This window comes from Coregonus lavaretus (assembly GCF_964263955.1).
Source record: "Coregonus lavaretus genome assembly, contig: HAP1_SCAFFOLD_5834, whole genome shotgun sequence".
In the NCBI taxonomy this organism is placed as follows: domain Eukaryota; kingdom Metazoa; phylum Chordata; class Actinopteri; order Salmoniformes; family Salmonidae; genus Coregonus; species Coregonus lavaretus.
In genome coordinates, this window is record NW_028157824.1 from 3,365 (window position 1) to 19,809 (window position 16,445).

Genomic DNA, 16,445 nt, shown 5'->3' on the forward strand with positions numbered 1-16,445 from the left:
GCCCACTCCAACGCTTTTCCGGCCAGGCAGGAGATCAGGGCGGACACGCTCTCATGCCCCGAAGGTGCCGGGTGCACTGTGGCCAGGTATAGCTCCACCTGGAGTAGGAATCCCTGACACCCAGCCGCGGTTCCGTCGTAGGCCCTCGGGAGAGATAGTCGGACTCCTCGAGGTTCCGGCGCTGGAATGGGCGGGCTGGCCGATGGTGCTGGCAGGGAGGGAGGCGGTGTAGGCGTACCCCAGCCTCGGAGGGTGGAAATCACCTCCTGCAGGGCGGTCCCCATCTGCAGGATCTGATCTTGTTGGTCCCGAACCTGGGCCTCCAGTCTCGTCTGGGCTGCTTCGGCTCCTGCTGATTCCATTGATGGTGTGTAATTCTGTCAGGGCGTGCTGTAGGTGCAATGGTGGAATCAAACGCAGGACTCAGAACGATATTTCCAAAGGCTTGTATTACTTCCCAAACTAAGGCAAAAGGACAACTTTGCCCGAAGGCGAAAAATACGCACGAAGGTGAAAAGTAACAGCGCACAAACAGGTGCGACAATGGTAACTGCGCACAAACAGGTGCGAAAATACTCCAGCGCAGTGGAGAGAAGCTCAACCGAGCAATACACACAACTGACGGAAAATAATTACACACAACACTAGACAAACACAACGAGAAACTTATAGGACACTAATTACGCCAAAACAGAAACAGGTGTGGAAACAAACAGACAAAAGCAAACGAACATGAAACATACAGCGGTGGCAGCTAGAATTCCGGAGACGACGAACGCCGAAACCTGCCCGAACAAGGGAGAGAGGCAGCCTCGGCCGAAACCGTGACACCCCTAAATATGCAGTATGTAAGCCCCTAAATATGCAGTACGTTAGCCCCTAAATATGCAATCAGTAAACCCCTAAATATGCAGTAAGTAAGCCCCTAAATATGCAATCAGTAAACCCCTAAATATGCAGTAAGTAAGCCCCTAAATATGCAGTAAGGAAGCCCCTAAATATGCAGTAAGTAAGCCCCTAAATATGCAATCAGTAAACCCCTAAATATGCAGTAAGTAAACCCCTAAATATGCAGTAAGTAAGCCCCTAAATATGCAATCAGTAATCCCCTAAATATGCAGTATGTAAGCCCCTAAATATGCAGTACGTTAGCCCCTAAATATGCAATCAGTAAACCCCTAAATATGCAGTAAGTAAGCCCCTAAATATGCAATCAGTAAACCCCTAAATATGCAGTAAGTAAGCCCCTAAATATGCAGTAAGGAAACCCCTAAATATGCAGTAAGTAAGCCCCTAAATATGCAATCAGTAAACCCCTAAATATGCAGTAAGTAAACCCCTAAATATGCAATCAGTAAACCCCTAAATATGCAGTAAGTAAACCCCTAAATATGCAATCAGTAAACCCCTAAACATGCAGTAAGTAAGCCCCTAAATATGCAGTAAGTAAGCCCCTAAATATGCAGTAAGTAAGCCCCTAAATATGCAGTAAGTAAGCCCCTAAATATGCAGTAAGTAAGCCCCTAAATATGCAGTACGTTAGCTCCTAAATATGCAGTACGTTAGCCCCTAAATATGCAATCAGTAAACCCCTAAATATGCAGTAAGTAAGCCCCTAAATATGCAATCAGTTAACCCCTAAATATGCAGTAAGTAAGCCCCTAAATATGCAGTAAGTAAGCCCCTAAATATGCAGTATGTAAGCCCCTAAACATGCAGTAAGTTAGCCCCTAAATATGCAGTAAGTAAGCCCCTAAATATGCAGTAAGTAAGCCCCTAAATATGCAGTATGTAAGCCCCTAAACATGCAGTAAGTAAGCCCCTAAACATGCAGTAAGTAAACCCCTAAATATGCAATCAGTAAACCCCTAAATATGCAGTAAGTAACCCCTAAATATGCAATCAGTAAACCCCTAAATATGCAGTAAGTAAGCCCCTAAATATGCAGTAAGTAAGCCCCTAAATATGCAGTAAGTAAGCCCCTAAATATGCAGTAAGTAAGCCCCTAAATGTGCAGTAAGTAAGATCCTAAATATGCAGTAAGTAATCCCCTAAATATGCAGTAAGTAATCCCCTAAATATGCAATCAGTAAACCCCTAAATATGCAGTAAGTAAGCCCCTAAATATGCAGTAAGTAAGCCCCTAAATATGCAGTATGTAAGCCCCTAAATATGCAGTAAGTAAGCCCCTAAATATGCAGTAAGTAAGCCCCTAAATATGCAGTAAGTAAGCCCCTAAATATGCAGTAAGTTAGCCCCTAAATATGCAATCAGTAAACCCCTAAATATGCAGTAAGTAAGCCCCTAAATATGCAGTAAGGAATCCCCTAAATATGCAGTAAGTAAGCCCCTAAATATGCAGTAAGTAAGCCCCTAAATATGCAGTAAGTTAGCCCCTAAATATGCAATCAGTAAACCCCTAAATATGCAGTAAGTAAGCCCCTAAATATGCAGTATGTAAGCCCCTAAATATGCAGTAAGTAAGCCCCTAAATATGCAGTAAGTAAGCCCCTAAATATGCAGTAAGTAAGCCCCTAAATATGCAGTAAGTTAGCCCCTAATTATGCAATCAGTAAACCCCTAAATATGCAGTAAGTAAGACCCTAAATATGCAGTAAGGAATCCCCTAAATATGCAGTAAGTAAGCCCCTAAATATGCAGTAAGTAAGCCCCTAAATATGCAGTAAGTTAGCCCCTAAATATGCAATCAGTAAACCCCTAAATATGCAGTAAGTAAGCCCCTAAATATGCAGTAAGTAAGCCCCTAAATATGCAGTAAGTAAGCCCCTAAATATGCAGTAAGTAAGCCCCTAAATATGCAGTAAGTAAGCCCCTAAATATGCAGTACGTTAGCTCCTAAATATGCAGTACGTTAGCCCCTAAATATGCAATCAGTAAACCCCTAAATATGCAGTAAGTAAGCCCCTAAATATGCAATCAGTAAACCCCTAAATATGCAGTAAGTAAGCCCCTAGATATGCAGTAAGTAAGCCCCTAAATATGCAGTATGTAAGCCCCTAAACATGCAGTAAGTTAGCCCCTAAATATGCAGTAAGTAAGCCCCTAAATATGCAGTAAGTAAGCCCCTAAATATGCAGTATGTAAGCCCCTAAACATGCAGTAAGTAAGCCCCTAAACATGCAGTAAGTAAACCCCTAAATATGCAATCAGTAAACCCCTAAATATGCAGTAAGTAACCCCTAAATATGCAATCAGTAAACCCCTAAATATGCAGTAAGTAAGCCCCTAAATATGCAGTAAGTAAGCCCCTAAATATGCAGTAAGTAAGCCCCTAAATATGCAGTAAGTAAGCCCCTAAATGTGCAGTAAGTAAGATCCTAAATATGCAGTAAGTAATCCCCTAAATATGCAGTAAGTAATCCCCTAAATATGCAATCAGTAAACCCCTAAATATGCAGTAAGTAAGCCCCTAAATATGCAGTAAGTAAGCCCCTAAATATGCAGTATGTAAGCCCCTAAATATGCAGTAAGTAAGCCCCTAAATATGCAGTAAGTAAGCCCCTAAATATGCAGTAAGTAAGCCCCTAAATATGCAGTAAGTTAGCCCCTAAATATGCAATCAGTAAACCCCTAAATATGCAGTAAGTAAGCCCCTAAATATGCAGTAAGGAATCCCCTAAATATGCAGTAAGTAAGCCCCTAAATATGCAGTAAGTAAGCCCCTAAATATGCAGTAAGTTAGCCCCTAAATATGCAATCAGTAAACCCCTAAATATGCAGTAAGTAAGCCCCTAAATATGCAGTAAGTAAGCCCCTAAATATGCAGTAAGTAAGCCCCTAAATATGCAGTAAGTAAGCCCCTAAATGTGCAGTAAGTAAGATCCTAAATATGCAGTAAGTAATCCCCTAAATATGCAGTAAGTAATCCCCTAAATATGCAATCAGTAAACCCCTAAATATGCAGTAAGTAAGCCCCTAAATATGCAGTAAGTAAGCCCCTAAATATGCAGTAAGTAAGCCCCTAAATATGCAGTAAGTAAGCCCCTAAATATGCAGTAAGTAAGCCCCTAAATATGCAGTAAGTTAGCCCCTAAATATGCAATCAGTAAACCCCTAAATATGCAGTAAGTAAGCCCCTAAATATGCAGTAAGGAATCCCCTAAATATGCAGTAAGTAAGCCCCTAAATATGCAGTAAGTAAGCCCCTAAATATGCAGTAAGTTAGCCCCTAAATATGCAATCAGTAAACCCCTAAATATGCAGTAAGTAAGCCCCTAAATATGCAGTATGTAAGCCCCTAAATATGCAGTAAGTAAGCCCCTAAATATGCAGTAAGTAAGCCCCTAAATATGCAGTAAGTAAGCCCCTAAATATGCAGTAAGTTAGCCCCTAATTATGCAATCAGTAAACCCCTAAATATGCAGTAAGTAAGACCCTAAATATGCAGTAAGGAATCCCCTAAATATGCAGTAAGTAAGCCCCTAAATATGCAGTATGTAAGCCCCTAAACATGCAGTAAGTAAGCCCCTAAACATGCAGTAAGTAAACCCCTAAATATGCAATCAGTAAACCCCTAAATATGCAGTAAGTAACCCCTAAATATGCAATCAGTAAACCCCTAAATATGCAGTAAGTAAGCCCCTAAATATGCAGTAAGTAATCCCCTAAATATGCAATCAGTAAACCCCTAAATATGCAGTAAGTAAGCCCCTAAATATGCAGTAAGTAAGCCCCTAAATATGCAGTATGTAAGCCCCTAAATATGCAGTAAGTAAGCCCCTAAATATGCAGTAAGTAAGCCCCTAAATATGCAGTAAGTAAGCCCCTAAATATGCAGTAAGTTAGCCCCTAAATATGCAATCAGTAAACCCCTAAATATGCAGTAAGTAAGCCCCTAAATATGCAGTAAGGAATCCCCTAAATATGCAGTAAGTAAGCCCCTAAATATGCAGTAAGTAAGCCCCTAAATATGCAGTAAGTTAGCCCCTAAATATGCAATCAGTAAACCCCTAAATATGCAGTAAGTAAGCCCCTAAATATGCAGTAAGTAAGCCCCTAAATATGCAGTAAGTAAGCCCCTAAATATGCAGTAAGTAAGCCCCTAAATGTGCAGTAAGTAAGATCCTAAATATGCAGTAAGTAATCCCCTAAATATGCAGTAAGTAATCCCCTAAATATGCAATCAGTAAACCCCTAAATATGCAGTAAGTAAGCCCCTAAATATGCAGTAAGTAAGCCCCTAAATATGCAGTAAGTAAGCCCCTAAATATGCAGTAAGTAAGCCCCTAAATATGCAGTAAGTAAGCCCCTAAATATGCAGTAAGTTAGCCCCTAAATATGCAATCAGTAAACCCCTAAATATGCAGTAAGTAAGCCCCTAAATATGCAGTAAGGAATCCCCTAAATATGCAGTAAGTAAGCCCCTAAATATGCAGTAAGTAAGCCCCTAAATATGCAGTAAGTTAGCCCCTAAATATGCAATCAGTAAACCCCTAAATATGCAGTAAGTAAGCCCCTAAATATGCAGTATGTAAGCCCCTAAATATGCAGTAAGTAAGCCCCTAAATATGCAGTAAGTAAGCCCCTAAATATGCAGTAAGTAAGCCCCTAAATATGCAGTAAGTTAGCCCCTAATTATGCAATCAGTAAACCCCTAAATATGCAGTAAGTAAGACCCTAAATATGCAGTAAGGAATCCCCTAAATATGCAGTAAGTAAGCCCCTAAATATGCAGTAAGTAAGCCCCTAAATATGCAGTAAGTTATTCCATGGACAGAATTAGCTGTACTATGACAACATGTTGATTAGTTTGCTGTATCAAACATTGTGACGCTTGTCTGTTAGTTCCCCAGTCTGGCATCAGGACTATGACAACATGTTGATTAGTTCTCCAGTCTGGCATCAGGACTATGACAACATGTTGATTAGTTCCCCAGTCTGGCATCAGGACTATGACAACATGTTGATTAGTTCCCCAGTCTGGCATCAGGACTATGACAACATGTTGATTAGTTCCCCAGTCTGGCATCAGGACTATGACAACATGTTGATTAGTTCCCCAGTCTGGCATCAGGACTATGACAACATGTTGATTAGTTCCCCAGTCTGGCATCAGGACTATGACAACATGTTGATTAGTTCCCCAGTCTGGCATCAGGACTATGACAACATGTTGATTAGTTCCCCAGTCTGGCATCAGGACTATGACAACATGTTGATTCGTTCCCCAGTCTGGCATCAGGACTATGACAACATGTTGATTAGTTCCCCAGTCTGGCATCAGGACTATGACAACATGTTGATTAGTTCCCCAGTCCAGTACATGAGACCATTGTGATGCCTGTCTGTTAGTTCCCCAGTCTGGCATCAGGACTATGACAACATGTTGATTAGTTCCCCAGTCTGGCATCAGGACTATGACAACATGTTGATTAGTTCCCCAGTCTGGCATCAGGACTATGACAACATGTTGATTAGTTCCCCAGTCTGGCATCAGGACTATGACAACATGTTGATTAGTTCCCCAGTCTGGCATCAGGACTATGACAACATGTTGATTAGTACCCCAGTCTGGCATCAGGACTATGACAACATGTTGATTAGTTCCCCAGTCTGGCATCAGGACTATGACAACATGTTGATTAGTTCCCCAGTCTGGCATCAGGACTATGACAACATGTCGATTAGTTCCCCAGTCTGGCATCAGGACTATGACAACATGTCGATTAGTTTCCCAGTCTGGCATCAGGACTATGACAACATGTCGATTAGTTCCCCAGTCTGGCATCAGGACTATGACAACATGTCGATTAGTTCCCCAGTCTGGCATCAGGACTATGACAACATGTTGATTAGTTCCCCAGTCTGGCATCAGGACTATGACAACATGTTGATTAGTTCCCCAGTCTGGCATCAGGACTATGACAACATGTTGATTAGTTCCCCAGTCTGGCATCAGGACTATGACAACATGTTGATTAGTTCCCCAGTCTGGCATCAGGACTATGACAACATGTTGATTAGTTCCCCAGTCTGGCATCAGGACTATGACAACATGTTGATTAGTTCCCCAGTCTGGCATCAGGACTATGACAACATGTTGATTAGTTCCCCAGTCTGGCATCAGGACTATGACAACATGTTGATTAGTTCCCCAGTCTGGCATCAGGACTATGACAACATGTTGATTAGTTCCCCAGTCTGGCATCAGGACTATGACAACATGTTGATTAGTTCCCCAGTCTGGCATCAGGACTATGACAACATGTCGATTAGTTCCCCAGTCTGGCATCAGGACTATGACAACATGTTGATTAGTTCCCCAGTCTGGCATCAGGACTATGACAACATGTCGATTAGTTCCCCAGTCTGGCATCAGGACTATGACAACATGTCGATTAGTTCCCCAGTCTGGCATCAGGACTATGACAACATGTCGATTAGTTCCCCAGTCTGGCATCAGGACTATGACAACATGTCGATTAGTTCCCCAGTCTGGCATCAGGACTATGACAACATGTTGATTAGTTCCCCAGTCTGGCATCAGGACTATGACAACATGTCGATTAGTTCCCCAGTCTGGCATCAGGACTATGACAACATGTCGATTAGTTCCCCAGTCTGGCATCAGGACTATGACAACATGTCGATTAGTTCCCCAGTCTGGCATCAGGACTATGACAACATGTCGATTAGTTCCCCAGTCTGGCATCAGGACTATGACAACATGTCGATTAGTTCCCCAGTCTGGCATCAGGACTATGACAACATGTTGATTAGTTCCCCAGTCTGGCATCAGGACTATGACAACATGTTGATTAGTTCCCCAGTCTGGCATCAGGACTATGACAACATGTTGATTAGTTCCCCAGTCTGGCATCAGGACTATGACAACATGTTGATTAGTTCCCCAGTCTAGCATCAGGACTATGACAACATGTTGATTAGTTCCCCAGTCTGGCATCAGGACTATGACAACATGTTGATTAGTTCCCCAGTCCAGTACATGAGACCATTGTGATGCCTGTCTGTTAGTTCCCCAGTCTGGCATCAGGACTATGACAACATGTTGATTAGTTCCCCAGTCTGGCATCAGGACTATGACAACATGTTGATTAGTTCCACAGTCTGGCATCAGGACTATGACAACATGTTGATTAGTTCCCCAGTCTGGCATCAGGACTATGACAACATGTTGATTAGTTCCCCAGTCTGGCATCAGGACTATGACAACATGTCGATTAGTTCCCCAGTCTGGCATCAGGACTATGACAACATGTTGATTAGTTCCCCAGTCTGGCATCAGGACTATGACAACATGTCGATTAGTTCCCCAGTCTGGCATCAGGACTATGACAACATGTCGATTAGTTCCCCAGTCTGGCATCAGGACTATGACAACATGTTGATTAGTTCCCCAGTCTGGCATCAGGACTATGACAACATGTTGATTAGTTCCCCAGTCTGGCATCAGGACTATGACAACATGTTGATTAGTTCCCCAGTCTGGCATCAGGACTATGACAACATGTTGATTAGTTCCCCAGTCTGGCATCAGGACTATGACAACATGTTGATTAGTTCCCCAGTCTGGCATCAGGACTATGACAACATGTTGATTAGTTCCCCAGTCTGGCATCAGGACTATGACAACATGTTGATTAGTTCCCCAGTCTGGCATCAGGACTATGACAACATGTTGATTAGTTCCCCAGTCTGGCATCAGGACTATGACAACATGTTGATTAGTTCCCCAGTCTGGCATCAGGACTATGACAACATGTTGATTAGTTCCCCAGTCTGGCATCAGGACTATGACAACATGTTGATTAGTTCCCCAGTCTGGCATCAGGACTATGACAACATGTTGATTAGTTCCCCAGTCTGGCATCAGGACTATGACAACATGTTGATTAGTTCCCCAGTCTGGCATCAGGACTATGACAACATGTTGATTAGTTCCCCAGTCCAGTACATGAGACCATTGTGATGCTTGTCTGTTAGTTCCCGAGTCCAGTACAGTACATGAGCATCTGGCATCGGGACTATGGTCCAGTACATGAGAGAGTTTGTTGTTGTTGTTACAATCCCAGATAATCTCCATTATTCATATGGATGATTCTGTCTCATTACTTTGTCTGTTCCCATCAAAGTAGTGCACTGTGTAGGGAATAGGGTGCCATTTGGGAGCAGGCAAAGAGTCACAACGTTGGTCACCAGGAATCAGGACTTTTGTAAATCTGTAAACTTGGTCTATGTTCATGTTGTTGTACTAACGGGTTCCAGCAGACAGAAACAGGACAAGGGTGTCATGGCCTCCTCAACCTCTAATAACTGAAACAGGACAAGGGTATCATGGCCTCCTCAACCTCTAATAACTGAAACAGGACAAGGGTATCATGGCCTCCTCAACCTCTAATAACTGAAACAGGACAAGGGTATCATTGGCTCCTCAACCTCTAATAACTGTTTTCTTTGATGAGTTGTGAGGCCATTATACTGAGAAGTTGGTTCATTCAACAGATCAGAAGATGCCCTCACAGTCAGTCATGGGATTCATTCAGGATGTTTTGGTGTGAGATGAAGGCTTTATAGGTTGTTGACCCAGTAACATATTCAACCACTCAGCCTCAGCAACACACACACACACACACACACACACACACACACACACAACCACAAACAAACACACACACACAACCACAAACAAACACACACACACACACACACACACACAGGGTTTGTCTTCAGGGTTTTTAGATATTGTCTGGGTAAATGTTTTATCAATGATCAATGAGTCATTTCTAAGTTCAGTTAAAAGGGCCTCTATCAACACTCGGGCACAGCCAGTGGTGGTTATGGAATATCAGACCTGGAAATAACACTGTGTGTCCACGGTCATAGGCCGACTAAATATTGCATATTCAACTGCAAGTGGGAAAATAATAATCTGAATCAAGTGTTCCATGTTCATATTAATAACAAGGACATATTAACAGAGGCCAAATTAAAAAAGATAAGGAGTAAGGTAGGGTGTAACAGTAGGGTGTAACAGTAGGGTGTAACAGTAGCAGTAGGGTGTAACAGTAGGGTGTAACAGTAGGGTGTAACAGTAGGGTGTAACAGTAGGGTGTAGCAGTAGGGTGTAACAGTAGGGTGTAACAGTAGGGTGTAACAGTAGGGTGTAACAGTAGCAGTAGGGTGTAGCAGTAGGGTGTAACAGTAGGGTGTAACAGTAGGGTGTAACAGTAGGGTGTAACAGTAGAAGTAGGGTGTAACAGTAGGATGTAACAGTAGGGTGTAGCAGTAGGGTGTAACAGTAGGGTGTAACAGTAGAAGTAGGGTGTAACAGTAGGGTGTAACAGTAGGGTGTAACAGTAGGGTGTAACAGTAGGGTGTAACAGTAGGGTGTAACAGTAGGGTGTAACAGTAGGGTGTAACAGTAACAGTAGGGTGTAACAGTAGGATGTAACAGTAGGGTGTAGCAGTAGGGTGTAACAGTAGGGTGTAACAGTAGAAGTAGGGTGTAACAGTAGGGTGTAACAGTAGGGTGTAACAGTAGGGTGTAACAGTAGCAGTAGGGTGTAACAGTAACAGTAGGGTGTAACAGTAGGGTGTAACAGTAGGGTGTAACAGTAGGGTGTAACAGTAGGGTGTAACAGTAGGGTGTAACAGTAACAGTAGGGTGTAACAGTAGGGTGTAACAGTAGGGTGTAACAGTAGGGTGTAACAGTAGGGTGTAACAGTAGAAGTAGGGTGTAACAGTAGGGTGTAACAGTAGGGTGTAACAGTAGGGTGTAGCAGTAGGGTGTAACAGTAGGGTGTAACAGTAGGGTGTAACAGTAGGGTGTAGCAGTAGGGTGTAACAGTAGGGTGTAACAGTAGGGTGTAACAGTAGGGTGTAACAGTAGAAGTAGGGTGTAACAGTAGGATGTAACAGTAGGGTGTAGCAGTAGGGTGTAACAGTAGGGTGTAACAGTAGAAGTAGGGTGTAACAGTAGGGTGTAACAGTAGGGTGTAACAGTAGGGTGTAACAGTAGGGTGTAACAGTAGGGTGTAACAGTAGGGTGTAACAGTAGAAGTAGGGTGTAACAGTAGGATGTAACAGTAGGGTGTAGCAGTAGGGTGTAACAGTAGGGTGTAACAGTAGAAGTAGGGTGTAACAGTAGGGTGTAACAGTAGGGTGTAACAGTAGGGTGTAACAGTAGCAGTAGGGTGTAACAGTAACAGTAGGGTGTAACAGTAGGGTGTAACAGTAGGGTGTAACAGTAGGGTGTAACAGTAGGGTGTAACAGTAGGGTGTAACAGTAGGGTGTAACAGTAACAGTAGGGTGTAACAGTAGGGTGTAACAGTAGGGTGTAACAGTAGGGTGTAACAGTAGGGTGTAACAGTAGAAGTAGGGTGTAACAGTAGAAGTAGGGTGTAACAGTAGGATGTAACAGTAGGGTGTAGCAGTAGGGTGTAACAGTAGGGTGTAACAGTAGAAGTAGGGTGTAACAGTAGGGTGTAACAGTAGGGTGTAACAGTAGGGTGTAACAGTAGCAGTAGGGTGTAACAGTAACAGTAGGGTGTAACAGTAGGGTGTAACAGTAGGGTGTAACAGTAGGGTGTAACAGTAGGGTGTAACAGTAGGGTGTAACAGTAACAGTAGGGTGTAACAGTAGGGTGTAACAGTAGGGTGTAACAGTAGGGTGTAACAGTAGGGTGTAACAGTAGCAGTAGGGTGTAACAGTAGGGTGTAGCAGTAGGGTGTAACAGTAGGGTGTAACAGTAGGGTGTAACAGTAGCAGTAGGGTGTAACAGTAGGGTGTAACAATAGCAGTAGGGTGTAACAGTAGGGTGTAACAGTAGGGTGTAACAGTAGGGTGTAACAGTAGGGTGTAGCAGTAGGGTGTAACAGTAGGGTGTAACAGTAGCAGTAGTGTGTAACAATAGGGTGTAACAGTAGCAGTAGGGTGTAACAGTAGGGTGTAACAGTAGGGTGTAGCAGTAGGGTGTAACAGTAGGGTGTAACAGTAGGGTGTAACAGTAGCAGTAGGGTGTAGCAGTAGGGTGTAGCTGTAGGGTGTAACAGTAGGGCGTAACAGTAGCAGTAGGTTGTAACAGTAGGGTGTAGCAGTAGGGTGTAACAGTAGGGTGTAACAGTAGGGTGTAACAGTAGGGTGTAACAGTAGCAGTAGGGTGTAACAGTAGGGTGTAACAGTAGGGTGTAACAGTAGGGTGTAACAGTAGGGTGTAACAGTAGGGTGTAGCAGTAGGGTGTAACAGTAGGGTGTAACAGTAGGGTGTAACAGTAGGGTGTAACAGTAACAGTAGGGTGTAACAGTAGGGTGTAACAGTAACAGTAGGGTGTAACAGTAGGGTGTAACAGTAGGGTGTAACAGTAACAGTAGGGTGTAACAGTAGGGTGTAACAGTAGGGTGTAACAGTAGGGTGTAACAGTAGGGTGTAACAGTAGCAGTAGGGTGTAGCAGTAGGGTGTAACAGTAACAGTAGGGTGTAACAGTAGGGTGTAACAGTAGGGTGTAGCAGTAGGGTGTAACAGTAGGGTGTAACAGTAGGGTGTAACAGTAGGGTGTAACAGTAGGGTGTAGCAGTAGGGTGTAACAGTAGGGTGTAATAGTAACAGTAGTGTGTAACAGTAGGGTGTAACAGTAGGGTGTAACAGTAGGGTTAACAGTAGAAGTAGGGTGTAACAGTAGGGTGTAACAGTAGGGTGTAACAGTAGGGTGTAACAGTAGGGTGTAACAGTAGGGTGTAACAGTAACAGTAGGGTGTAACAGTAGGGTGTAACAGTAGGGTGTAACAGTAGAAGTAGGGTGTAACCGTAGGGTGTAACAGTAGGGTGTAACAGTAGGGTGTAACAGTAGGGTGTAACAGTAGAAGTAGGGTGTAACCGTAGGGTGTAACAGTAGGGTGTAACAGTAGGGTGTAACAGTAGAAGTAGGGTGTAACAGTAGGGTGTAACAGTAGGGTGTAACAGTAGGGTGTAACAGTAGGGTGTAACAGTAGGGTGTAGCAGTAGGGTGTAACAGTAGGGTGTAACAGTAACAGTAGGGTGTAACAGTAGGGTGTAGCAGTAGGGTGTAACAGTAGGGTGTAACAGTAGGGTGTAATAGTAACAGTAGGGTGTAACAGTAGGGTGTAACAGTAGGGTGTAACAGTAGGGTGTAACAGTAGGGTGTAATAGTAACAGTAGGGTGTAACAGTAGGGTGTAACAGTAGGGTGTAACAGTAACAGTAGGGTGTAACAGTAGGGTGTAGCAGTAGGGTGTAACAGTAGGGTGTAACAGTAGGGTGTAATAGTAACAGTAGGGTGTAACAGTAGGGTGTAACAGTAGGGTGTAATAGTAACAGTAGGGTGTAACAGTAGGGTGTAACAGTAGGGTGTAACAGTAGGGTGTAACAGTAGGGTGTAATAGTAACAGTAGGGTGTAACAGTAGGGTGTAACAGTAGGGTGTAACAGTAGGGTGTAACAGTAGGGTGTAATAGTAACAGTAGGGTGTAGCAGTAGGGTGTAACAGTAGCAGTAGGGTGTAACAGTAGGGTGTAACAGTAGCAGTAGGGTGTAACAGTAGGGTGTAACAGTAGGGTGTAACAGTAGGGTGTAACAGTAGGGTGTAACAGTAGGGTGTAACAGTAGGGTGTAACAGTAGGGTGTAACAGTAGGGTGTAATAGTAACAGTAGGGTGTAACAGTAGGGTGTAACAGTAGGGTGTAACAGTAGGGTGTAACAGTAGGGTGTAATAGTAACAGTAGGGTGTAACAGTAGGGTGTAACAGTAGGGTGTAACAGTAGGGTGTAATAGTAACAGTAGGGTGTAGCAGTAGGGTGTAACAGTAGGGTGTAACAGTAGCAGTAGGGTGTAACAGTAGGGTGTAACAGTAGCAGTAGGGTGTAACAGTAGGGTGTAACAGTAGGGTGTAACAGTAGGGTGTAACAGTAGGGTGTAACAGTAGGGTGTAACAGTAGGGTGTAACAATTGCAGTAGGGTGTAACAGTAGGGTGTAGCAGTAGGGTGTAACAGTAACAGTAGGGTGTAACAGTAGGGTGTAACAGTAGGGTGTAACAGTAGGGTGTAGCAGTAGGGTGTAACAGTAGGGTGTAACAGTAGCAGTAGGGTGTAACAGTAGGGTGTAACAGTAGCAGTAGGGTGTAACAGTAGGGTGTAACAGTAGGGTGTAACAGTAGGGTGTAGCAGTAGGGTGTAACAGTAGGGTGTAACAATTGCAGTAGGGTGTAACAGTAGGGTGTAGCAGTAGGGTGTAACAGTAGGGTGTAACAGTAGGGTGTAGCAGTAGGGTGTAACAGTAGGGTGTAACAGTAGCAGTAGGGTGTAACAGTAGGGTGTAGCAGTAGGGTGTAACAGTAGGGTGTAACAGTAGGGTGTAGCAGTAGGGTGTAACAGTAGGGTGTAACAGTAGGGTGTAACAGTAGGGTGTAACAGTAACAGTAGGGTGTAACAGTAGGGTGTAACAGTAGGGTGTAGCAGTAGGGTGTAGCAGTAGGGTGTAACAGTAGGGTGTAACAGTAGGGTGTAGCAGTAGGGTGTAACAGTAGGGTGTAACAGTAGCAGTAGGGTGTAACAGTAGGGTGTAACAGTAGGGTGTAGCAGTAGGGTGTAACAGTAGGGTGTAGCAGTAGGGTGTAACAGTAGGGTGTAACAGTAGCAGTAGGGTGTAACAGTAGGGTGTAACAGTAGGGTGTAACAGTAGGGTGTAACAGTAGGGTGTAACAGTAGGGTGTAACAGTAGGGTGTAACTGTAGGGTGTAGCAGTAGGGTGTAGCAGTAGGGTGTAACAGTAGGGTGTAACAGTAGGGTGTAACAGTAGCAGTAGGGTGTAACAGTAGGGTGTAACAGTAGGGTGTAGCAGTAGGGTGTAACAGTAGGGTGTAGCAGTAGGGTGTAACAGTAGGGTGTAACAGTAGGGTGTAACAGTAGGGTGTAACAGTAACAGTAGGGTGTAACAGTAGGGTGTAACAGTAGGGTGTAGCAGTAGGGTGTAGCAGTAGGGTGTAACAGTAGGGTGTAACAGTAGGGTGTAGCAGTAGGGTGTAACAGTAGGGTGTAACAGTAGCAGTAGGGTGTAACAGTAGGGTGTAACAGTAGGGTGTAGCAGTAGGGTGTAACAGTAGGGTGTAGCAGTAGGGTGTAACAGTAGGGTGTAACAGTAGCAGTAGGGTGTAACAGTAGGGTGTAACAGTAGGGTGTAACAGTAGGGTGTAACAGTAGGGTGTAACAGTAGGGTGTAACAGTAGGGTGTAACAGTAGGGTGTAACTGTAGGGTGTAGCAGTAGGGTGTAGCAGTAGGGTGTAACAGTAGGGTGTAACAGTAGGGTGTAACAGTAGCAGTAGGGTGTAACAGTAGGGTGTAACAGTAGGGTGTAACAGTAGGGTGTAACAGTAGGGTGTAACAGTAACAGTAGGGTGTAACAGTAGGGTGTAACAGTAGGGTGTAGCAGTAGGGTGTAACAGTAGGGTGTAACAGTAGGGTGTAATAGTAGCAGTAGGGTGTAACAGTAGGGTGTAACAGTAGGGTGTAACAGTAGCAGTAGGGTGTAACAGTAGGGTGTAACAGTAGGGTGTAATCGTAGGGTGTAGGGTGACACAAACACACAAATTGTGACAAAAAACTGTAGCAGGAGTAGAAATTAACCAGCAGTTACAGAATAGTTATAGATTTTGTTTTTATAGATCTATTTACATAAAACTGGGTCACGCGACTCCATGTTTACCTGAATTTTACCAAGCCAAACAAATGGGTGCTTAACTAAGTTAATCTGTGAGGGAAAGCATTGATGTAACGAATAACACAGGACTACAAAGTTTGACTGTCACACCCAAATGTTTACAGCTGTTGAATGTTCTCTGAATCCTGTGAATTAGCTAAATTCACCCTGTGAATTAACTTTGACTTAAACCATTTCACTCTGTGATGAGCATAGATGGAGCAGTGTTTCAAACAAGTGAGAGAAATTAGTTACATTTCTATATTTATTTAGAACAAACAAGAGTTTAGATTAGAGCAGTGGTACCCAACTCCGGTCCTCGAGTGTACCCCCTACAATACACATTTTTACCCCCGGACAAGGACACCTGATTCAACTTGTCAACTAATCATCAGGCCCTCAATGAGTTGAATCAGGTATGTTTGTCCAGGGATACAACGCCAATATGTGCTGTTGGGGGTACTGGAGGACTGGAGTTTGGATCCACTGGATTAGAGTATTTGGATAACTGAAATGGGATTCTATAGCAGGTAAGAGTCTTTTTTCCTGTTTGATGTACAGTATTTGTGTTTACAATGATGTGTGCACTGCACTGACAGAGTGACAGCTGAGCCACATAAATACCAGGAGATCAGACTCAGATAGCCAGCTTTTACTTTTGTCACACACTATGGACAAGTGAATTGGTTTCAGTGTGAGAAGCATATGTTGCTTGTGTTCATAATTATATAAATGATCCAGAATCTAATTCAA